Raw genomic sequence first — 26,469 nt, 5'->3', positions numbered from 1 at the left:
TGACCTCTGTAGTGTTCTCCTAACCTACCTCATCTCAGGTCAGGGATATTCATTCATCTCAGCTCTACCGTCAACAATATTCTCATTCTTTCCCTCCCACAACCCACACGGCATCAGTTAATCCCTTCAACTCACCTCCCGCACTTCAGTATCCATTGATCCGGCCATACTGTTTACGCTTTGATTCTAAGGGTTGTCCTAAACGCTTATTTGTACAGTAATATGAAAGTACCTGTACACTACCTTACCTTCCTCCGTCAGTACCTGCACACCACAAATACCTTCCTCCGTCAACATCTGGACACTAGCTTGTCCGGGTCTCTCCAGCAACTTGTATGCTATGTGCGATAAACTGTGCCTCACCAAAGTCTAAACTATGTCATACTCCATCAGCTCTAAACACTTTCTCTGACTTCCAATATTCCTCCACTGTGAGTCTAGGCAAGATGCACAGCTCCCCTGCGGCGCCACCATTGAGATATCCCACATACTATCACGTACCACAGACCATCATGTACCACAGACCATCATGTACCACAGACCATCATGTACCACAGACCATCATGTACCACAGACCATCATGTTCACAGACCATCATATTCACAGACCATTATCTAACACAGACTATTACGTACCACAGATTATCACCTACATTTTACAGCCATTGTACTGCCTTTCCTTCCTCATCACACACTTGGCATTAAAGCCATAGACGACTCGGCTCTTGCCGCATATATAGCAATGTCTAGAACTTTTCCCATGTGTCATTACTGTACTATGTCTAGCATCTTAAACAAGAGTTGTTCCGTCGTGGTTAAGGGTCGTATCGTCGTGCTCAGGGTCGCATCTTTGTGCGCAAAAGATATGATTGGAAAATGGTTTCATTATGATCTTACTTTTAGATATGTAAAAAGTCTATGAAAATACTTGTGGGCACAGGATAGGCCTTACCTTCTGCTTGTAGCAAGCAACTGTATTTGTGGTCCGTGTGTGGCATCTTGACAGTTGGTCAGGGTACGTAGAACTGGACCAGCTGCTGACGTTCCAGCTGTGGGCGGATGTGTCTAGCAGCCATGATTGGTGTGCCTCATGGACCACCTGCAGCATGTTATCACTTCATTGGTTCATATTTTTGTACATTTGTTTCTTTTTCGACAGCGAAGACATTATGATCTTGAGCTGGTCTTCCAAGTTATCTTCAACACTAGGCTTTGGGTCATTACGGTAGGAAGCAGTAGCCTAAGTGTTGTTACACAGGAACGATAGTTCACATGATGGTAACCCCAGAAACCTGATCACAATTTGTTCTCAGTTTGATGATACTGAAGCCCTTTCTGGCCCCTGCTTAGATAATAGCTGTTAGACCACATCATTATGAAATGCCTGATATTCGTGATAGCGACCAAGGCGCAAAATACGTGATTAGTGTATTGCTACAATTCGATGATAATCACGCCTGTCTTCGATTCCATATAGTCATGGGGATTCAAATCCTGGTATCTCACTCAGTGTCCTGATCCTCACCACATCAAAACTGTAGACGATTCCAAGGTCTTTATATCCTCTCACCGTTAACCCTTCATGTTTCTTGCAAGTACCAGAGATGTTATCTGATAATCTCCTGTCAAGTATATCTATATGACAATGTTCTATAACAATGGAATATATATATATATATATATATATATATATATATATATATATATATATATATATATATATATATATATATATATATATATATATATATATATATATATATATATATATATATATAATATATATATATATATATATATATATATATATATATATATATGTATATTGATATATAGATATGTGGACTGCCATAACATGCCAGGGGTTCTGTACTTGCTCTAATGGTCTCGTAACATTACCATCATACAATGTCAACCACATCTTCTGCACCGGTTATGATCAAGACAGAAGTAATGGTGATAAATGTGATAACAGTAACGATAATGATAATCATTAATGATGATGATGATAATAATGATGATAATGATAATAATAATCATAATGATAATGATAATAATAATAATGATAATAATGATAATAATGATAAGGATAATAACAATGATAATGATAATAATAATAATAATGATAATAATAATGATAATAGTAATAATGATAATGATAATGATGATAATGATGATAATAATAATAATGATAATAACAATAATAATGATAATAATAATAATAATGATAATAATAATAATAGAGATGATAAAAATACTAATAGTGATAATAATAATAATAATAATAATAATAATAATAATAATAATAATAATAATAATAATAATAATGATAATAATAATAATGATAATAATAATAATAATAATGATAATGATATAATAATAATAATGATAATGATAATCATGATAATGATAGAAATAATGATAATAACAATAATAAGAATAGTTATGATGATATCTTGGTAATACAACTTGAGTAGTATGAGTGTATGGAGAGCAGGACGAGGCAGATACAGCAATAATCATACAATGATAGATTTTCATTGTATTTATAAGTAAGACACATCACACATGTTGCCTGAGTACAGACTGCCCTGCCCTTCAGTTACCATTTTTCTTTAACTTTGTGCTTATTGAAGCAAGGAACATAACATAAACAAATCTATCAAGTCTGTAAGGAACAATACAAAAGAAAGACAGACAATTGGAAAAGGAAAGTCATAGCTACCGATTATAAAAGAAAGGAAAAACTATTACAGTTGGATTGGCTTAACTACTGCAGCGGATGAACGGTCAAACCTTCGTGGGAAGGGAAAGAGAATGGTAGTAATTGAGCTACGTTCGTTCTGCGATATCTAAGTGTATTTCGGTTCTAGGAAATGACGTAATTTTTTCTTCAAAAGAAGTTTGAAAAAACAGAGTGACAGAAATCCTCATAAATAAAAAGAAAATATCATAAGAATATTATGTGACGTAGATATATGATATGGTCAAATTTCATCCTGGACATCAAACACGAAGTGGGTACAAGATGATATGGTTCAGAAAGATTGTGTTTCTTGATGACCTACTTCACAACTTGTGTTTCCAAAGCTGAAGTATTATCATCAAATATTTGTTGTCTGAGAAAAAGTTAACCTTGAGACTATGGTTCCTTTCTTCATCACTATGGTTCGTTCCTTCATCACTATGGTTCGTTCCTTCGTCCCTATGGTTCGTTCATTCATCACGACACATCGGTACGTCGCTTGAGTATGACTGTACGATTCTTTACGAAGACGATACTAGTATGTGGAGGAGAGTACGACGCTCAGGCAATACTGCACATCCACTGACTAGGGTGGCACGACCCTTAAACACAATGGTCTTTGATCTGACCTTTACCTTTGATCTAATTCCTAGGGGTCAGGTCAAAGGCTATGTTACCACACGCAAGGGTCGTGGCAACATGTTCGAAGTTCGTGCTGTCGCTTTTCAAAGGTCGTTTAAGTTACTAACATTCCTGGAAAAATGACATTTTGGTGATTATCTTAATCATCATCATCATCACCTCAGTTTAACGTATTTCCCCGTGTTTACGTTGTCCTCACTATTATATTCCAGTGCCAGTCACTCGGCGTCAGACATATGAAGTTGTTGATAATTTACAGGTTAACGCATGTACCGTCTCTTGTAAGTAGGAAAAATCTTGGCGAAGTTGTACATGAAGGTAAACCAAAGTGTTCTCATGGTCGTCCGTTATGACCTAGATCCCGTCTCTGTTCACTAGTTTACCTGGAGACTGCAGCCAGTGGGTTTACCTGGAGACTGCAGCCAGTGGGCTTCCATCAACGTTGTGGCCTTTGTTGTAAAGTTTGGTAGTTGGCAGTTAATGGCTTTCTTCGAAAGCTCAGTCCCTCTACTTTTTTGTCAATATTCTTGTAGTTTTTCAACATTTTAATGAAGAATGATGATATAGGTGAGTCACACAGGTGGCTCCTGTACGAGCAGAGTGCAGGTGGTCGATGTGCCTGGTGCTTGGCAGCTGGTGTTAGTGACTAACAGACAGCTGGTACAGACAACTTGCGTAGAGGTTAGTCGAGACAGAAGGTGTAGGTGGCTGCTGTAGATTGCCGGTGTGGATGACTGGTGCTGGTATTTCATGCAGAAACCTGTGAAGGTGGTTGCTAAGAGCAAGCAAGAGGTGGCAGCCGTAAGGAGTTGGTATAAGCAGCTGGTAACGTATGCAGGTGACTGGTGTGTGACGTGGATACGACTGGCTAATGTGGGTAGCTGTTATGGGTGTTTATTGCGGTGGTCGGTGTTTGAGTTCCTCTTGTGTAGCTGCATCGTGTATGTATCTTGGATAGGTAGTCTGGTGGATGCACATGGCACTGCATCTAAGTTCATAGACTGAGTTGTGTAGAAGACAGAAATGCGTGTGGGATATGAGTACAGTGAGGGAGATTAGGTAGGTTAGTATCATGGAGGAATGGAGGGTATGATAGGCAAGAACACTGCAGTTGAGTGATGGCTGACTGAAGGATAAGATATTCAATGAAAAGGAAAACCGTTAGTCATTATGTGTTGTGAGGACAACTGGAAAAAGAAACCCAACATGTTATTAGTAACGCAGAGGCGAGTCTTTTGAAAGTGAACTGGCGTTCTATGAAGGTAGAAAGAATGAGGTTTAAAGATCAAGAATGATTCAGAGTCGAGATGGCTAATTTGTGATAAATGACGGTCCAATGAAGCAGTATTGGCAGATGTGAACACTGGGAGAATGACAAAGGAAATTATATTCAAGTGAAATATGTAGTTGCTTTGAAGTAGGACTAAGGACGAGGTAGTAGGACATTGTGCAGACGCGCGAGGATAGAGGAGCCAGAAGCGTGGTGATATGAGTTCAAACACAAACTCTCCACTATGAGAGACTGCAGCATTGGCTCTTGTAGGGAGTGAGCCAACAAACAGCAGCGATACATGGTCTGAGTGCTTCCTTGGCCTGCGTTTGGACACTATGCACGGCATGAGTGCCTCAGCCCGAGTGTGTCTCAGGCCGCCTTGTGCTTTACTTGCTACTCCACGAAAAAGAAAATGTGAACCATGTGGCCATTACTGTGGCACTCCCGGTGAGGCTGTTGGAACATCGTAGCAAAGCTTGGCGCTGGCCAGAGCTTGACACTGGCAGAACTTGACATTGGCTTGGGTTTGACAGTGGCCAGAGCTTGGTGCTGGCAGCATCCCTGGCCACCTCACACACTGACACTCATAAGGCGAGAAACGTCGTTCCAATTGATCTTTCCACCAATGACTTGTCCCGGCTGTGAGCTCCCTATAGTGGGCAAAGGAGGTGAGGATTTTGTGGTAACAACACAAGCTGAGACAAAGGAAAATGGTGTTGAAACTTAACATGGCGCTATAGCAAAGGAAAATAATTCTCTGCTGAGCCAATATTATCAATCCCCAAAGTTTGAAACATAAAATCCCTTAAAAAAACTTTGTGTAAACCAAAAGTGTGGTACGTAGTAGATATTTGAATGATATATAGCTCTTACAGATTATATATTCTTTTTACGAGATTTCAAATCATCATCTATCGATATAGAACATGAACACCTTCAAATGTTCAGGATAATTTTGAGACCACACACTCTTACTGCATAAATGGCCTTTGAAATAATCGGGAGTGGATTGATATTCAGTACCAACTGCATAATATTCTGCTACCCAGATACGTATGAGTCTGAAATGAAATGAAAATGATTTACTTATATCATGTTGCCTCATTGTTATATGAAGCTTGCTGGGTACAGTCGTTTATCGTATTTTTAGCTTGTTACTTACAGGCTTTAAGAAAGGTAGAGTCAACTGGAAACTTTTAAGTAATTGAAAGATAATTTCTGCTCAGTATCACAAAACATTGACTAATCGATTGACAGACTGACAACTGTAAAGTGATAATATAAGAAAGTGAATATCGTATCATACGAGTGAATTTGAAAGTCTGATTGATCTTCATTATTTCCATCAGTTGTTGGTAAAGCTGAAACAAAAGAACAGAACAACTGGAATAATTTTTGGTAAAGTGTGGCAGAAGTATGAAGTTTTCTGAACTTTGTTTTGACTACAGACGATAATCAATATATGACCAACGAGCGTTTCGCGTGTGGCAAACATTGGCCCCAACTTTGAGGCTGGAATTCTTACGCAAAAAATGAAATGAGAAAAGAAAGGGAACGATAGTTCGAAACACCAGAGTGACGATTTTGAACGAGAAAAAAGTAAACATAAAGTATACTTGATGTGCGAGTGATCTGGGAAGGTAATGTATGATACAAACTTGGCGGTGATGTAAGAGGGACAGTATATCTTAGGCTTCCATGCAAAACTCTACGGACAGCGCAAGCCACGTTACAATACCACGACAACAATATGACACTCTAACAGGTATCTGGATATAAGGCCATGATCAACTCTTTACAGCTGACTGAAGGGACGAGATTTAAGAGATGACACACTTGGGGGGAGATCATTGTAAGGAGTACAGTCACATAATGGATATGGATGGAATGAGATCTTCTCATTGTTACTCATATATACATTGTACATAAGGAAATTAATTCTTGGCTGGTCATCAACAGGCGCTTAGAGCTAAACCAATTAGAGGAAAGGATATCAGGATGGGTGATGTTGCCTACGGATCCGTACTGAATATGACCTTTGTTGCCATCATTGTAAATTAAAAAAGTTCTTGAAATTACTTTTTCAACTTTTAAATCTGTAATTCTTCTTAGCCTACTTTTAGATCCAGAAGTTTTTACTTTGATAGGAACTACTTTCCTGGGAAGTCGGTAAAAATTAATGTTGTTATCAGAGAATATATAATGGACATGTACAGGTGATTACAGCTACAGTGGCTACGTACTCTATGGTCTTGGTAGGGTTTGTTGTGTTGGTGAACCGCTGTAGTGTTGGTGAGACGCTGTAGTGTTGATAAGGCACTGCATTGTTGCAGAAACGCTGTAGTGTTGGTGACATGTTATTGTGCTGGTGAGGAAGTGTATTGTTGGAGCTGTTGTAAAGTTTTACTGAAACGTAATATCCTGGCTTGACAACACAGTATTTCGGGGTCAGTATGTTTTAATGCAGACAGTTAGTATGTTACGGACTACTGTGGATTAGCAGAAACAATAAGATGGAGAAAGAGTGTTAGAGTATGCTAGAGAGTGTTGGTGGGACAGAGTTATAAAGGAAAAGAAATAGAAAATAGAAAATAAAAGAAAAAAGAAATAAGATCGGAGAGATAGAATCAAGGAGATCTGCGGCAATATTTGGAGAGACTGTGTAGGTAAAGGGGAGTAATATTTGGAGAGAATGTAAGGGTACAAGAAGAGTAATACTGAAGGGAATGTATCAATATGCGGGGAGCAATACCTGGAGAGATTATATGGGGGAGTAACATTTGGAGAGACCGTATGGGTACATAGGCAGTGATACTGGAGAGACTGTGTGAGTATGGAGGAAGTAACGCTGGAACAAGACATCAATGGAGAGTATTAGGGAGACAATAATAAGTGGTAATGAAGAGATGATTCAAGAGTACTGGTAACAGTTAGAAGGCTGGGCATCATTATGTTAAGAAGATAGACACAGAGGACGATGGAGAGATAATGCTAGAGACAGTGTGATGGGGACACACTAATGGAAAGGGTGTTGGAGGTATACGAATAGCCAAAGTAAGGCAGAGACAGTGTAAGGGAGGCTTTGTGAAGGAGGCAGTATAATTGAGAAAGTGAGAGGGAGACAGCGTAAAGAAAATTTGAGGTAGGCAGTGTGATGGAGACAGAGTGAGGATGGCAGTGTGAGGGAGTTAGGGAAGCCTCTGTGAGAGAGGCAGTGTGAGGGAGAAAGTGTGAGGGAGACAGTGTGTAAGGGAGACAGTGTAAGGGAGACAGTGTGAGGGAGACAATGTCAGGGAGACTGTGTGAAAGAGACAGTGTGAGTGACACGGTATGAGGGAGACAATGTGTGAGGAGATAGAGTGTGAGGGAAAAAGTGTGAGGGAGACAGTGTGTGGGGGAGACAGTGTGTGAGGGAGACAGTGCAGCGAAGGGGGCAATTTGGCAGTCCTAGCAGTGTTGCCATCAGGGTGAGAGAGTGTGGGGAAAAAGCAGCGTTGCAACAGGAAGTAATAAAGCAAGGCAACGAGAGCTGCATCTTTTTTTTCCTTTTTTGCCTTCAGGACATATTGGACATTTACATCAGCTGGGGAAAGTTCTGATGGCCCATTCTAAAGTCTCTTCATTTTGAATTAGTAATTGACAAAAATTCAATTAACTCCCACGTGTCGAGTAATTAGTGAGAGTAGTAGGCCCCAGGCATCGACCTCGATCCTGCCACTTTCCCTATCGATTCAAGCTCACTCTGAGTGTCAGTATCGGTAGGTCGACCTCGACCGAGCTACTCTACCTGTTGGCTCAAACTTGCTTTGAGTGTCAACCTCGGTAGGTCGACCTGACGTTCTGGCCTCCGTCATCTTCCTTCTGCACGAGTACCCATCACTGCTACTAAGAGCTGGCTGTTATAACAGAGCCAGCAGCATGTGATACAGAGCATGGGGCACAGCATCATAGGGGTGAAACAGTATGGTATACAGCAGTGTGGTATCAGCATCATGGGGGTTAGAGAGCATGGTTTACATTAGCATGGGGCACAGCATCATGGGGGTACAGTAACATGAGGATACAGGCCTTAACTTGTACATGAAACACTTGTCTTTAATTCACTTTATGATTACTGCTGCATGATTACTGCTGCATGATTATTGCTGTATGATTACTGCTGCATGATTACTGCTGCATGATTACTGCTGCATAATTACTGCTGTATGATTCCTGCTGCATGATTATTGCTGTATGATTACTGCTGCATGGTTACTGCTGTTTCATGATGTCATCAATTAACTGGGAGGATGAAAGTGACCTCGTAGTAACCGATGTCAGTTGACATGACCTTACTGGTACAGATGAAAGTTTATGGGTCACATCTGCTTACTGTTTACCTGTCATCAAGACTCATAACGAATTCTCTCTCTCTCTCTCTCTCTCTCTCTCTCTCTCTCTCTCTCTCTCTCTCTCTCTCTCTCTCTCTCTCTCTCTCTCTCTCTCTCTCTCTCTCTCGCTAGACTAAGGTCGAGCAATATTGGATTTCTGTAGCCAGGTGAGTCAGCCAAGCCAAAGTCCATTACCCAGCTTGGATGACTTATCGAACACGTTATGCCGGGATGATGATCTGGATCCGTAGCTTGCTGTCTCCAGACTCGGCGCAAACATCATGGAGCGAAACTCTTCTTCGCCTCGTTTACTTCCGTTGGGTCCACACGCTCCCTCCTCCTCATCACATAACCTGACACTCGAACCTCTTCTCTGACGACCAGGGTCGTCCACGGTGGCCTCGATCAAGACCTGACAATATCATCGCTAATCCCATTACTTTCATACGACCTTGGTTAGTGTGGTTGGCTTCTAAAGACACTACTACGACTCTGACTAAAGTGTGATCGACCCTTGGGTGAGTCTGGCTATCCACATTGGTTTCCTGGCTTTTTAGACGAGCGACCCTAGGCACTGGCTACCTTGAAGCCCCTGCAACCCTATACTCCGTCGATGCATGACGGACTCTCGGAATCTATACTGTGATTGCTTCCTGACGACTACATATCCCTAAAGACTCCGATCAGCTTAGAACACCTTCTGTGTACACCTCCTGTTGATGGCTCTCGCCGGTGGAGGTTGAGTGATGACACCCACACACACACACACACACACACACACACACACACACACACACACACACACACACACACACACACACAAGCGTTAAAGGTTAGAGCATCATTATTCTGATGAGTAAAGTGTTTTCTTCTTCACCTTACTGAGTCTTGCTTAACTAAGAGGTGTTAGTGTTAGATCCCTGCTTACATCATGAGTGAACATATACTGAGAAAAGTTTTACTCCTAATTCCTTGGCGTGTCAATTTGCATATTGATGTTGACAGACATAGAAAAACATCTGGAACTGAAATGTGTATCACGTAGTAATATAAATTCCATATATTTAATCTAACGATAACATATGCTGCTACCACTCTTACCATTACTATTATCACTACTACTACTACCACCACTTGTACTTACCACTGCCACTGCTACCACTACCACTGATGTCACTACTACCACTGTTACCAACGCGACCACTACCACTACAATTACTATTGCTACCGCAACCACTACCAACACTTCCACTGTTACTGCTGCTACTACTACGATCAATAATAACAATAATACAGATAATAATGATAATGATAGTAATAATGATAATAATAATAATAATAATGATAATAATAATAACGATAATGATAATAATGATAATAATCATGATGATGATAATAATAATGATGATAATAATGATAATTCCTGGACGTCAGATTTAGATAGATAAAGGTAGCGTAGCAGTCGGATGGGCAGACAGAGTGTGTAGGGAGGCTTGGCTGACGAGCGTGACTGGTGATTTGTGATCGCTCGCTTAGACACTCAGATTCTTGACTACATTGCTATACAAATTTAACGTCAAACAACGAAAAAAAATCATGTAAAAGCATAGTATTGGGAGAGGACCAGCCCCCCCCTCTCTCTCTCTCTCTCTCTCTCTCTCTCTCTCTCTCTCTCTCTGTAACGTAACAACCAAACGAGTCATTATGGCTAACATAACATCAAAAACAAAGGTTGCACACACATAAAAAAAATGAAAGAAATAAACCCGGTTAAAATGTCACAGGTGAAAACTTCAGCCCTGGAGGGCTGACCATTTGGGAAATAAGACTTTATCATCCAGTGGTTCGTAGGCCCTACCGCCCCTACAGAGGCAGGGTAAGGTGGTGTCCATGGTGTAGGGCTTCTAGTCCCAAGGGCACACTGTAACCCTAGACTCATTTACTTGATGGCGTGAGGGACAACTTACCCAAAGAAAATAGTCCACAGAAAAAGAATCAGTATATATATATATATATATATATATATATATATATATATATATATATATATATATATATATATATATATATATATATATATATATATATATATATATATATATATATATATATATATATATATATATATATATATATATATATATATATATATATATATATATATATATATATATATATATATATATATATATATTTTTTTTTTTTTTCTTTTTTTTTTCTTTCTTTTTTCATACATATTCGCTATTTCCCGCGTTAGCGAGGTAGCGTTAAGAACTGAGGATTGAGCCTTCGAGGGAATATCCCCGCTTAGCCTCCTTCTTTGCTCCTTCTTTTGGAAAACTAAAATAACCAAAAGGGGGATTTCCAGCCCCCGCTCCCTCCCCTTTTAGTCGTCTTTTACGACAAACAGGGAATACGTGGGACGTATTCTTTCTCTCCTATCCCCAGGAAGAATACATGTTTATATATATACATATATATATATATATATATATATATATATATATATATATATATATATATATATATATATATATATATATACATATATATATATATATATATATATATATATATATATATATATATATATATATATACATATATATATACATATATATATATATATATATATATATATATATATATATATATATATATATATATATATATATATATATATATATATATATATATATATATATATATATATATATATATATATATATATATATATATATATATATATATATATATATATATATATATATATATATATATATATATATATATATATATATATATATATATATATATATATATATATATATATATATATATATATATATATATATATATATATATCATCAGTACAATACATAAATGGTATCATATCCAGAACCTATTTCGAAAAACTTTTGGAAATAAGTATTCATGCGTCTTACCTTTAATACTTATATCACCACAGAGTATTAATAAGGTTGACTGTCATATGTTTAACTTTGTAAGATCTGGCTGGGACACCGAGTTGAAGTAATTATGTTAAGTGTATCATTACCCGTCACCTGGAACATATTAATCGTTTTCTGTCAGTCTTTTCCATGACATTTTACTTGACGTTGTGGAAGTCTACCCTAATCTCTCTCTATACCTCACTCCACACAAATTACCATCATTTTCCGTTCACACTAACACAGACATCTCCGCTTGTTACGCTCCTCCACGCTACATCGGTCACGTATTTATGTATGTATGTATGTATGTATATATACATCTACGTGACTGATCGGCTTGTAACAGATGGCCATTAAGGCAATATTATTATCCTATACACCAAGTGTACATCATAAACCTTTTATGTAACCTTGGTAACTCTTCATCTGTCAGTCTGTAACACTCCTGTCATGCACGTGTGTCTCCTCTGTCACTCACCAGTACCTCTCCCGTCGTCATACTCTATACGTCACCATCCACCAGGTAAGCTTCTGTCATTCTGTACCCTTCTATCGTATTCTGTCAATCTTCTCACATAATCATTTTCTCGATCCCGTCCTTCCGTCACCCGTCAGTCTCACCGCTCACTTACATTCATTATTACTTTCCATTCCTCACCACCGGAGAGTTAGCACATCCAAGACTGTTCTCCAGCAGTACAGGATCAGCTAATCTGATGCTTATCCTACACCATCAGGCCTCTTCTTACCTGAGATCCTCCTCATGTTATATGAATGTCTGTTTAGTCTTCCAACTTTGTCTGCGTGAAGCATGGTAGGCCGGCATAAATATTAACATTACGTTCAAATATACATGTAGTTATGCGGTGTTTATAAAGCGAAAGACATATGTAGTTATGCGGTGTTTATAAAGCGAAAGACATATGTAGTTATGCTGTGTTCTGAAAGCATGAAGCACCCGCGCACATGGAAGCAAATACGTGAGAGTAATCATTGTTCTTTGTGCAGAGTGATGCTGTCGATTCTCTAGGTCGGAGTACCATGAGGTAAACGATCTGAGATCATAATGTAGACAGAACCCTCACACGACACGTTTGTCCTCCTGCTTCCTCTTGTGTCGAGAGTCACCTCCTTCCTCTGTCCCACAGGCGCCAATATTTCACTTGGGGGGGGAAGTTTTAATAAGTAAACAATGGGATGGCACCGGGCTAATGAACCAATAAAGGGGAGTAACATAGTTGCCACTTACTACGTATAGTCTTTTTATAAACAAGGTGGAGGAGGAAGGATTCCTACAGAGTAGAGGAGTAGAGTCGTCGTGCGTGTGGAATAAACACTTATATCGAGTGATCATTGCTGGACGATCGTGGGACATGATTACACAGCGTTTAAAGTTCCAGGTATTTCCAGGTTTCATACGTATCCACAGGAGTTCCAGGTATTTCCCTACTAGTTCATACGTATCCATTAGAGTTTCAGGTGTTTCCATGTGGATGCAAACATGGCCACTGGAGTTGCTGGTGTTTCCATCCGGGCTCAACAATCATTCCTGTGTGGGGGCAACAGTTAAAAGTATTTTCCGCGCTGCACATTTCGCAGATATTCCTGAAATAAATTCCCTGCCTCTGGGGAGACACTCAGTCCCGGTAACGTGACGAACGACCACACCTCCAAAAATCTTGGTTCCTGGTAAAAGGAGGAAGGGATTTTTTCCTCGTCTTAAATCCCCTCACATTACTGGTCACAGAAGTTCCAGTGAGACATTTTATCCCTCTCTCTCTCTCTCTCTCTCTCTCTCTCTCTCTCTCTCTCTCTCTCTCTCTCTCTCTCTCTCTCTCTCTCTCTCTCTCTCTCTCTCTCTCTCTCTCTCTCTCTCTCTCTCTCTCTCTCTCTCTCTCTCTCTCTCTCTCTCTAATCACATTTCCTCCCTTGTTTACTGGTCAGCCGTAGCCAATACTGGCTGTTAGGAAACAGGTCAGCTGGGCTATGGATTTCTACTGACGTCAAAGTCGTTCTGGTATACATGTATATTCATGTGAATGTTGTACACATGCTGCAGGCGGGCCCGGTATGTGTCATATGAATGGCGCAGCGCCCGCATGTGCCATGCCTTACATTATTACAATTTCATCTTGGTTAGGAATCCTAGGACTGTACATGAGTTATAAACATTACATCTTGAGACATGATCCCATCACTTACTGTTGTATAATGTCATAACTGAATTATGTTTGAGCCAGGTACAGTTGGTGAGGCGGAAGATATGAGAGGAGAAGCTTGTGACGTTTCGTGAAATACTCGGGATTATTAGTGACACACAGTTGTGGTATGCATATTGCTATCATCTGAATCTGTCCTGGAGTGAGTGGGAGCTCCGTGGCTGGTCCTAGAGTGGGAGCTCCGTGGCTGGTCCTAGAGTGGGAGCTCCGTGGCTGGTCCTAGAGTGGGAGCTCCGTGGTTGGTCTCGAGTCTGAATTCCGTGCATTAGAACTTGGTAATAGAATGTGTTGGCCTCGTGAGGAGCGGCCGTGAGCTGGCAGCAGATAATCATTAAGTCTCGCTGCTGCACTCCAGCCAGATTGGTGAGATATTGACTAAGCCGATTTCTCTTGTAGGTCTAAGAATAAAGATCGGTCAGATAAAGGAATACCTAACTTAAAGGGGTACAAGGAAATGGTTTGCCAGAAGAAGGTTCTATAATGGTGTCATGATGTGGCATCCCAGACTTTTATCTGCATCAGAATTTTCCCCAGGAGACTGTATTCTAAAAGCATGACATTTTTCCTCTATTTCCAACTTAGTCTTTGCTCCACTAAAAGACGAATGAATTTCTTGGCACCATGGAAGCCAGCACCTCAGACCTAGGGTGGTATATTCTCCATCCATTCTGTGTTACGGTCTGGTAAACAATGAGAACAAAGGGAGGTGATTTCTGTGTAGCAATTATCAAGTCTTGACAAACGTTCCTTGTCAAGGTGAGGGACAGAACAAGCTTTATCTCTTGATGACATATAGCACGTCCCCTTCAACATGGCGGGCGGGAGGGGGTAGGACGTGCCTGTAGCACGGAAGGAGGTAGGGCAGGAGGGGCCACTGCTGGGCGTTTCGAGGAACTCCACCGTCTCAGTCTTTATCATGTCTTACCATCTATCAAGACTCTCATTATTTTTAAGAAAATTAGAACTGAGTAAATACATTGGTCTATAATTCCTGGATTCTCTCAGCTGCAGGGGGATGGAGGGGAGGGAGTGACGGTGGGGTCAACAAATGACTGAATGGGTGGCGAGGTGAGGAATTTAATACTCATGGGATCAGAACAGGTACCATGGATTAAGTGTGAGCGAGTGGTGTTTGACGTGACTGTATGTAACTGAACACATCGTGGAGGTAATCGAATATATAACTGTCAAGTCTTGACATCCCTACGGATTAATCTCTCCAGTCAACTATGAAAAAGTTATTTTGGTAAATTAAGGGAACGTAATGTATCATGAATGAAACCAAGCAATGTCGATTATTGCTCAGTGTTGTGAGTAGGTGAAGGCATTCAGACCATGGTGAGGGAAGCTCATGTCTGCACAAAGGTGATGGTAATATGGAATAGAATGTTGTTCTTCCACTGTGAGCCAACGGAGGTGGTCCCCCGCAGGATCTCACAACATGTGAAATATAGAAATATACAGAAATGTTGTTTTTAAATGTATTCCTATTGAGGGGAAAACTGTAACAATATAAAACTTTTATTCCCAACAAATACTGCCAGATTCAATGTATTCCAGGTGTATTTACTGGAACATAAAGTCATCACCTCTCCATGTCGAACAGTATATACAACTGGTACAGTTACAATTATAAATTAAACCCATCCATCCAAGACTCCACCCAAATCAAGATTGTTCTTTCATAGAATGTTAACTATATGATTATTTCTGATTCTATGATTGATTCTCTTTGAGAAATACTGACGTTCCTGAGAGATGATATAAGTATTGTTAATACTTCTCGAAGCTGGTCATATGACAGGGTTATTTTTCATGAGTTTTGTCTATAGTTCATGATCATTGGCAACACTGTATTGATTAACACTCAGAAGTTCTATGATTAGTTCCTCTGTGAAATCAACATTTTGTTCACTTGGTCTTCATTCTCGTACTTCTCCATATCTCAAGTCTCACTCAAATGGTAAGTGGTACTTGAGGAAGTGTTTGCTCAGCCTCTTTGGTCCTCCTCAAATTCTCAAGTGATTCTTAAGGATAAAGAAACACTGTAGTTGTTCTGGTTCCTGGGCTGCCCTGTGTCAGACCCGGGGATGCCAGATGAGAGAGAGAGAGAGAGAGAGAGAGAGAGAGAGAGAGAGAGAGAGAGAGAGAGAGAGAGAGAGAGAGAGAGAGAGAGAGAGAGAGAGAGAGAGAGAGAGAGAGAGAGAGAGAGAGAGAGAGAGAGAGAGAGAGAGAGAGAGAGAGAGAGAGAGAGAGAGAGAGAGAGAGAGAGAGAGAGAGAGAGAGAGAGAGAGAGAGAGAGAGAGAGAGAGAGAGAGAGAGCAATATGGAGGAGGTGGGAGAGCGCTTTAATGGCTTTTCCTGCCCACGACCACTAAACTTCCAGCACATTGTCGCTCGAAATCTCAATCTTTCACTCTCGTTGAGGTGCTCAAGTGAGTTCTGCCTCGGTCGTCACGCACCCAGACAGTTTTTTTTTCTTGTGTGTGTGTGTGTGTGTGTGTGTGTGTGTGTGTGAGTGTGTGTGTGAGTGTGTGTGTGTGTGTGTGTGACCCAAGAAATAAATGTTCATAGATTAATTTAATCATTTTTTAGAAGTAAAAAGGCGAAATGATATACTGGTACTATTTTACAAAAAGTATTATCACACACATACACACACACACACACACACACACACACACACACACACACACACAAGCAGGTAGGCCTGAACCAGGTTCTGGAGTCTGTGTTATTAAGTCAAACGGTAAATTCATATCAAGAGTCAGTTCAATATTATGTACCGTCAACATAACTTTGTTATGCATTTTGAAAATTCAGACTTTTCAAGTGATGGGCATTGAGAAGCGCTCGTCGCTTGCCAGGTCAGAATTTCTAATTTCATTGAGAATTTAGAAAGATCAAAATTTTGATTGATGTTAATGAAGAAATATTTTGTCGATCAGAAAATATTTGTGAATTTTCCAAATTATTTTCATTTTCAGTGTTCCATATTTCTATTTTGTAATTTTACTTGATATCTTTTACTCATAATCGAAGAAATATTTTTAATGGTCTTGACATAAGGGGTGATGGATATTGGTCAGAAAACCTAATAGTTAAGAAAATATGACTATCATCACACCGCATGCATGGTTCCTGAACAAAACTAACAAGTCACAGAAAACTTTTAAGAACAATGTAAACTTACGGGTCAGAGGTCAGACTCATACCGTATTGTACATGTCACGGTGAGCCTGCTGGGGTCAGACGGCTAATCAGGTCATACAGGAGGGTACAAGATGACGGTAGATCATGAGGGTAGAACATGAGGGTAGAACATGAAGACAGAACATGAGGGCGGAACATGAGGGTAGAACATGAAGACAGAACATGAGGGCAGAACATGAGGGCAGAACACGAGGGCAGAACATGAGGACAGAACATTAGGGTAGAACATGAGGGCAGAACATGAGGGCAGAACATGAGGGTAGAGTATGAGGGTAGAACATGAGGGTAGAACATGAGGGCAGAACATGAGGGTAGAATATGATGTTTATAAAGGAAAGTTCTTGCGATGACGCAGTGGGGCGTCAGCAGCCTGGCCACGTCCACCACAAGTTATCAAGGTGCGACACACAAGTCTGACTTGTCACAAACGGATAACAACTTCATGATTCAGTTCACCAAGTTTGTTCACAAGAGGAATGGGCGTCCTGGACGTAAGGTTATGTATGACTGTTAATGTTCGGAGTTGAAAGAAGACAATAATATCCAACATGCACGGAACAAGGAGATTAAGAGATATGAAAATAAGACAATCTGCAAACTTTATGTGAAAATCTTGAGAAGGAAGCAATCAAGACAGATTATACACGAGGCTTCTCTCATGGATGTTGCTTACAACGCAGTATATTCCAGGATGTACAACACAAATCACGAACACATTTCACTGTTGGTCTAGACAAAATCAACATAGGAGAAGCTGACCTGGAGGTTTCTAAACCTAACTTTCTTCCAGGGGTCTCCAGTCTTATAAGGTGCAACGTTGTCTAGTACTTGTGTTTCTTATTTTCTTTATTGTTATGACTCTTACATTGACAGTTAGACATCTTCAGTTCCTTTACTTCAAACTAATGTTTGTCATCCAGCGTCTTGTGTTACTCCCTCTTATGTCGTCAACTCTACCTACATCCACGTAGGTCATCTGTGCATTACTGTTTATGTTGTGTATATCCTCACCATTTTGTATTGCCACACTATTCCTCCTCTCCTAAACTTGAGAATATTTGCTGCTGGGGTATAGCCCAGAAATTCTCCCACCATCGCTGCGAGGGTTCCTATATTGCACGTGCCAATACGACGGTCAATATTCCTTGTCTTTTTCCGATTCCATTGTCTGTTATTCTTTTTATGGTCCCGACAATCGAGGCCATTTTCTTGCGTCTCACATCCAACGGCGGTTTGCTAGGTCAGTGTCTATAGAGGCGCCTTGGCTATTCTGTTCTCCAGGTTCCTGATGGGTCTTATCGAAGCCACATGATATGCCCACCTGAACCTTTCTTAAGATCCCGTAACGATCATAGTGTTCCTGACACTGAAGTGTTCCTGGTGCCCCGGACACTGTGTGAGGTGTTCCCAGTGTTCCTAACACTATACAAAGTGTTTCTAAGGCTGTGTGAAGTGTTCCGTGTACTCCCCACAAAGTGTGAGTTGCTCTTCAAACACACTGTACAAACACACTGGCCTGAGAGTGACTCATGCTTCTGCTCTTATTTGTCAACAAAGGTTAGAAAACCACAAACATGGTTATGAATGAGGCCAGTCAACAACAAATGTGGCTGACCCATGGTACACCCAGAAAGATGGAGCAAGGAGGCTTATGGTCAGCTACACCCGTCCTGTCTGGTGTACTTTTGCAGACACACACACACACACACACACACACACACACACACACACACACACACACACACACACACACACACACACACACACACACACACACACACACTGCCGTGCACGAACAAACAACAAACTCTTCTTTCGTACTTTTTTGGTAACACATAAAGTCGCTGAGTCCCTTATGAAAACACCGACCAGTGACAAACGCTATCCTTTAGAAAGAGAGAAAACTAGCAACAATAGCGCAGCAACCCCTGACCCTGGGCATCACCCCCTGGGAGGAGGTGCCTCCGCCCCCGACCTGAGGAGGTGTTCTCCACACGGGAAGAAGCAACAGTCATACACGTAGCTTCACCAGCAGCAGCTCACTATGAAGCCTTCATCGCTACACCCAACACTACAAGCAGCATGAGGAACCCACGTAGACTGGGTGGGGTCGGGAAACATATTCACCTTGAACTAAAGTTCCCAGACAGTCTGAGTCATGGATGGTCAAGGTTATGGACGGTCTAAGTCATGAGTGGTAAAGGTCATGGTCGTTTAGGTCATGGTCGTTCTAGGTCATGGACAAGTACAAGACAGAGACATCATCACTAGGTAAAGCAGTGGAATGGAGCTTAGACGGAGGTTGTCGTTAAGATAGACAGTAGTAAGGAGGACTTGTCCAGAGATAAGTCTCAATATTAAGCACAACATTTCAGAAAAACTTTAACGATAAGAGAAGATCTGATGAAAGATAAGCCTGCAGAAGCCTACCAGACATAATGGTAATCATAACAATACAAGTACTGGAGCTACCATGAGCCTACCATACGTGTTGTCTCTCGTCTGTTGTTAACAATATGAGATTCCAATAGTTCCTGTGCTCGTGGTTCGTGTATCATTATGTCTGAAAGCTCGTATGATTTGTCTTAAGTTCTCTCGACGTAACTAGTCACCTTTCTTTCTTATAGACAATTTGTTTGTGGTCAGTGTGGTGGGCGTGAGTCTGTCCTTCTATTCGATCAATTGCTGGAGTGCAACAAAAATATCCTACAAATCTGAGCACAGAGATACAACCTTTGATCATGACAGTACAACCCTCGCGCACGACAGCATCACCGTTACATATGATGACCTGGACTGTGGCCGGATCTTGTTTCAGATGAAAGGTTAAGAACGACATAACGTATTCCTACGCGGCTCCAGGATATCCCTCAGCAACAGCTGGAGGACGTTGTCTAGTGTCATAAAACCTGCCCAAACACACACACACACACACACACACACACACACACACACACACACACACACACACACACACACACACACACAAGAAGGCTTGGCACTGGCTCTCATGCCAGCATGTACCGCTGCTGGAGGGAATATTAGATGCGGGTCCGCCAGCCTTCTGCCAGGGATGGCACTGTTTTTATGATCCCAGCGTAAGAGGCACTGCAGTCTTAGGGCAAGAAGAAGTAACAAACATTTAATCTTATTAAATTTGAACAAACTCTATTCAGAAGTTGAAGTGTTTCTGTAGAAAGAAGGCCAGAATAATGCTTTCTTTGTGTTATGATTATCTGAATAACTTTAAAGATAATCTTTCATAAGTCATGATTGTTGCTTCGTTCTTACATAACCCGAGAGTTTACTCAACCACAAGGTCCAGGTTGTATAACATCACACAACTTGTGGTTCTGGAGACATGAATGCACGTCAGGTTCGTCCAACCATCCAGTTCTTTACAGAAACAAAGTTAAGCTGGGTTTCCTTTACCTCCGGCCTCCCAAGAGGTTGGGAGCGGTCGAGGTAGTTGGTACGCTACACTACGTCGTATTACGCTCCCAGGTGGGAACACCTCCCTCTCCCACTATATTTCCAGGTAGGTGGGGCTGGAACTTCCAGTAGCCCAAGGAGTTAATCACAAAGTGATGTCAAGCGTTTTTCCAGTGACGTGTAACTTGTCTCCCATTCTGTGAAATAGTTTGGCCTTGCAGCTCGCGGGCCTAGTTATGACTGACATGCCAATTTCTGTTTCTGAGAAATTCTTGTCACGACAAATTGCAGAGCAACAGAAAGCATGTCTGGCCCCCAGCTTTCCCCTCCCCAAGCCAGCATGCTAACACTGTGCCTGACCCCCAGCTTCCCCCTCCCCCAGCCAGCATGCTAACACTGTGCCTGGCCCCCAGCTTCCCCCTCCCCCAGCCGAAAGTGCACAGTTGAGGTAGGTTAGCAAACGGAGGAGGAAGGGTGGCAGGCTGGTGGTGGGTGTGGCAGGAGACACAGGAGGCTGACATGACCAGATGCTGGTGGCACGGCTGCACATCAACACGTAACGAGCACGCCTCACCGCCCGCCCCTCCTGCACGGCTACACATCAACACGTAACGAGCACGCCTCACCGCCCGCCCCTCCTGCCTACCCTGTAATTAAGACTTTTGATGCAGCAGCTGCGTCGATGATGGCCAGGCCATACCTTGGGACCTACAGCATCACAGCACATGTCGACTACAGCCTCACTACTACAGCAGATGTCAACCACAGCCACGACAACACAGCACACGTCGACCAAAGCCACGGTTATATAACTAACATCAACTCTTATCCACGGAAGCACTGCAGACACCAACCACAGCAGCTGGTCAAGCCTTCCCTCTGACCACGTCATCACTCGAACGTACCAGGTCAGACCTTCTTGACGAGGGTGACGCCATTCTCTTGGCTGTGTTTGCTCCCTCTGTGGCTAGGACTACTCAGCAGCACGGTATAGTCCTCGTGTGAGGCTAGGACTACCTAGAAGAACGGCATAGCCCTAGGGTGAGGCTAGGACTACCCAGCAGCACAATATTCTATACCTCGCGTGAGGCTACTGGGTGTGGCTACTGGAGCGATACACCTCAGCAGACTCTCTTATTTCACTCACCCTGACGAGGCCTGGCTCTCACACCTTACATAATACATGGAGGTGCTTTGATTACACTGTGAACTGAATATTAATATTCTTGATTTATGATCAATGAAACTGATATATTTTGCATCACCCGACCTCCCCACGCTTCATACTGAAGTCTAGAACAATCCTCCATCATATTATGTCTTTTCCTGAAACTGACCAATAAAGATTTAATAATCTAAAATGTATTTATTGTGCATCATTTCATATTCATTCCCTCTTTCTTCACATATCACCAGAGCCGTGGAGAGTGTACAAGTAGTAGCAGGACCCAATATTGATATGACCACCACAACAGCTGGAGCCTGTACAGTGTCCTACCACCACCACCACAACAGCTGGGTCCTGTACAGTGTCCTACCACTACCACCAGAACAGCTGGGTCCTGTACAGTGTCCTACCACTACCACCACAACAGCTGGGTCCTGTACAGTGTCCTACCACTACCACCACAACAGCTGGAGCCTGTACAGTGTCCTACCACTACCACCACAACAGCTGGAGCCTGTACAGTGTCCTACCACCACCACCACAACAGCTGGAGCCTGTACAGTGTCCTACCACCACCACCACAACAGCTGGAGCCTGTACAGTGTCCTACCACCACCACCACAACAGCTGGAGCCTGTACCTCTGGAGGCTGCAGCACCACTCCAAGCTCTGGCTCTCCTAGTAATAACAGGGAACAATACAGACTCCTCCCCTGGTGCCTCACTTTGTCTAGCTCTTTTCTTGATTAATATTTTTACTGAGTTGTTCAAGAACGTCTCTGGAATGAACAATTGGATTTTCAAGTCAGATGTTTTCCTGAGCCACAATGAAGACATCTTGCTACGCAGTCGTAATTTCTGTGACTTTTTGGATAGAAATATAACTATTGACGATGACGCAGTTCTTTAACCTTATATGCAAAATTTGAGAGGTACTTAAGATTACTTGATAGTGATTAAAACTTGTAATTGGACGTTCTTTTCCCGGCAGCAGACTTCCCTTCGTTATTCGTTTAAACTCATTAAACTTATCTGCCTCCACAGGAGAGCTCTCTCACAGCTCACCAGAAGTTCACTCAATTTCTCCTTTGTTTTTCATTAAGTAAACATTCCAACCAGGATTTATGAAAACAAATTTCTTTCAATTTCTTATTCACATCATCTGCTGTAGTAACATTCAAGTTGTCTATCTATTACTATCTTTATTGTGATAATTATATGTCTGGTCCGCTACAGAAGTGTCCACGTAATATTATTCCTTTATCATCATAATTTTGAGTCTCTCGTGGTAATAACAGCTTACATTTATATATCAATATACCATAAGAAAATATGACAGAACCTGCATGTTTGATCGGTACTTTAAGAGATGTATGATAATCATAAATGATGTACACGTGAAGTTTTGGTTTTGAGTACTGTCCCTGTTATTCCGTTAGTGTCTGGTGACTTTATGGAACACACAGGACAAATATCAGAGGCTGAGGGGCCTATGTAAACACAAGAAACAAATATAAACTGAGTTTCCTATTGGTTCACTGATCAGCCTCGTAAGGTAACTTACATATCGTCCATCTGACCTCTGACTGCAGCTTTATGTGCACGTTAAAGATAATTGGCTAAACTCTTACTGGTATTTTTCTCTTAGACCAGTAATGAGTTGCACTTCCTCTCTGCCAACCATGTATGTTACTGAGGCCTGGCAGCACACTCTCCTACAGTGGTCAACAGTGTGAAGGCTGTCCGTCCCCAGCCTCAATATTTAACAGTGGGAGGCAGGCGAGCGGACTGGAAGTTGGTTCTCACCGAGTTTCCTATGAAGAGAATAACAGAGTTTGATTACACTGCCCTCGTAGCACGCTCAGAAGTCAAGGCACACTCTCCACACATTACGCTGCCCACCTGGTAAGGTCAAACTAACACCAGTGTCGACAGGGGAAATGGTACGTTATGAATTCTGTGTTGTGTAGAGTTTTTGTTGTGTACATGAAATGTGGGTTGATACGTCCGTAGTTTTTATGATGATAAAATGGGGAGAGAGAGAGAGAGAGAGAGAGAGAGAGAGAGAGAGAGAGAGAGAGAGAGAGAGAGAGAGAGAGAGAGAGAGAGAGAGAGAGAGAGAGAGAGAGAGAGAGAGAGAGAGAGAGAGAGGATGAAGTACCTGGAGAGCTTGGTTTGGCATCAGCCATAATTTTCCTGAGCTTTATCAGGTCTCGGTGGTTATTTTGTCTTCAGCTGGAAGGTTAATGGTGCTGTAAATTCGTGTTAGCTCAAGTGCAGGTTTAGTATATATATAATCTGGCTGGCCAGGTTGGAGCTCCCGCCATGCTTGTGACGTGGGTCGCTGCTCTCCTCATTGTACGCAGGAGTAACTCTCAACCACCTCACAATCATTCTCATCACTAGACTCCTGCTCCTCCTTTCACTCATACAGTGAGGCCTCATATCTCCCTAGAACGCCTCCTGCATGTGTGTGCACGTCATCTTATGCTCTTCTTGTCCATAGCTTTTGTCTTTTCTATTTAGAAATATATCCTGAGCCTCCTCACTTGATGACCTGGGTCAGTCCTGCATAACTGACCACAGTCTGTTTTCCTCATCCATGACCTACCATTACCTTTGTCCCTCCCACATGAACTGCCTCGATATACGACCCTTATATCAGTCCTAGATGACCCTATTCGTCCTTTCTGACCTAACATCATGTCTAGTGTTTCTACCGCAGATACATAACTCCTCGTTTTCATAATTCACCTTACCTGACCTGATCCGAAAAGCCATTTGTTAACTGTATGTTCTTTCCTCATCCTCATCGTGTGTCTCACGACTTTTATACTCTCGCCAACTGTCACTCATATTTAGTGATCGATCTTGTGAGTATTTATGAGGGTCTTCCCGCTACCTTTCTGATGACTCGATGTCTTCCTCACAATTAACATTCTAAGTGAACAGAAACTATATTTTTCTGGACATGTGTGCCTTCCTCTCTGGCCTCTTATCTCTTTCTAACTCTCTCGATACTATGTACGCTACATGCCAGCCCCTGACCCAGGGGAACATGCCAGCCCCTGACCAGGGGAGCATGTCTCTGTACATACTCGTAAGGAGGTTCTCTCCCTCCCTCCTTCTCTCCCTCTCTCCCTCTCTCCCTTCTGAACTCCAATATTGTAACTCTGAAAGTAATCAATTGATCATGTAGACTTCTAAGAATCTAACATTATTTCTCAAACTTTTTATGAGCCAAAACTTTTAATTTAGAGAATACATTATGCAAATAGTGCCCAGTTTCCTTGGAGAGAGAGAGAGAGAGAGAGAGAGAGAGAGAGAGAGAGAGAGAGAGAGAGAGAGAGAGAGAGAGAGAGAGAGAGAGAGAGAGAGAGAGAGAGAGAGAGAGAGAGAGAGAGAGAGAGAGAGAGAGAGAGAGAGAGAGAGAGAGAGAGAGAGAGAGAGAGAGAGAGAGAGAGAGAGAGAGAGAGAGAGAGAGAGAGAGAGTAGACTGCATGTTGGAGACATTCTTGAGAGTTTGGTAAAAATGTTAAAGTTAGTTGCATGACCCGAACCACAGTTAAAACAGAAATGCATCAGGCATTTCCCAGTAATTATACATTCAGTTATGCGTAATACAGTAAACAACTGAGCCTGTATAATTAATTTAGTAATTGGTTGTAATTAATTGACCCACTAGAATATTGTTAAGTTCATGTAAAACATTTATCAAATGAACAAATACATCTGCATAATCTATAATGGATACTGAATTCAGAAAATGTTCCAAATTCTATCAAGTAGTTTCAAAATATTGTTTTTCTTTATTGTGTAAATCAAAGTCTACCGTGACCACCTGCCGTGAGCTATGCTTGTTCCTCTGTTCAACGGCAACTTGTGGCAGATGGTGCGTGTCCGTCCTCATGGTACGTGCGTCAGATGGTGCGTGTCCGTCCTCATGGTACGTACGTCACATGGTGCGTGTCCGTCCTCATGGTACATACGTCAGATGCAGGCAGACGACACTGACTACAGCTGATACACAACGCTGGCTCAGCACCTCGACGGCCAGGCCTTAACAAGAAACCATCAGACCGCAAGATCCTGCTGCCACCCGTCCCTCTTGTCCTCTCCTCCAGGTGCCACCCGTCCCTCTTGTCCTCTCCTCCAGGTGCCACCCGTCCCTCTTGTCCTCTCCTCCAGGTGCCACCCGTCCCTCTTGTCCTCTCCTCCAGGTGCCACAGGTATAATATCTTCATTTTGACACATACAAACTTTATGTTCCAACAGTCCTGCACTCTTCTTACCAACTCTGTAATGAAATATTCAAACAACAAACATAAAACTAAACTGTTCTAAAAATGTCAAAATTTATATCTATATTCCTGAGGTCGTCTCATGTTTATTATACTTCTCATACACTAGCAAACATCGTCGGCCATGAGATGATCATCATCTTCCACCACAAC

This window comes from Panulirus ornatus, chromosome 57, assembly GCF_036320965.1.
Source record: "Panulirus ornatus isolate Po-2019 chromosome 57, ASM3632096v1, whole genome shotgun sequence".
In the NCBI taxonomy this organism is placed as follows: domain Eukaryota; kingdom Metazoa; phylum Arthropoda; class Malacostraca; order Decapoda; family Palinuridae; genus Panulirus; species Panulirus ornatus.
This window is presented reverse-complemented; position numbering follows the sequence as displayed.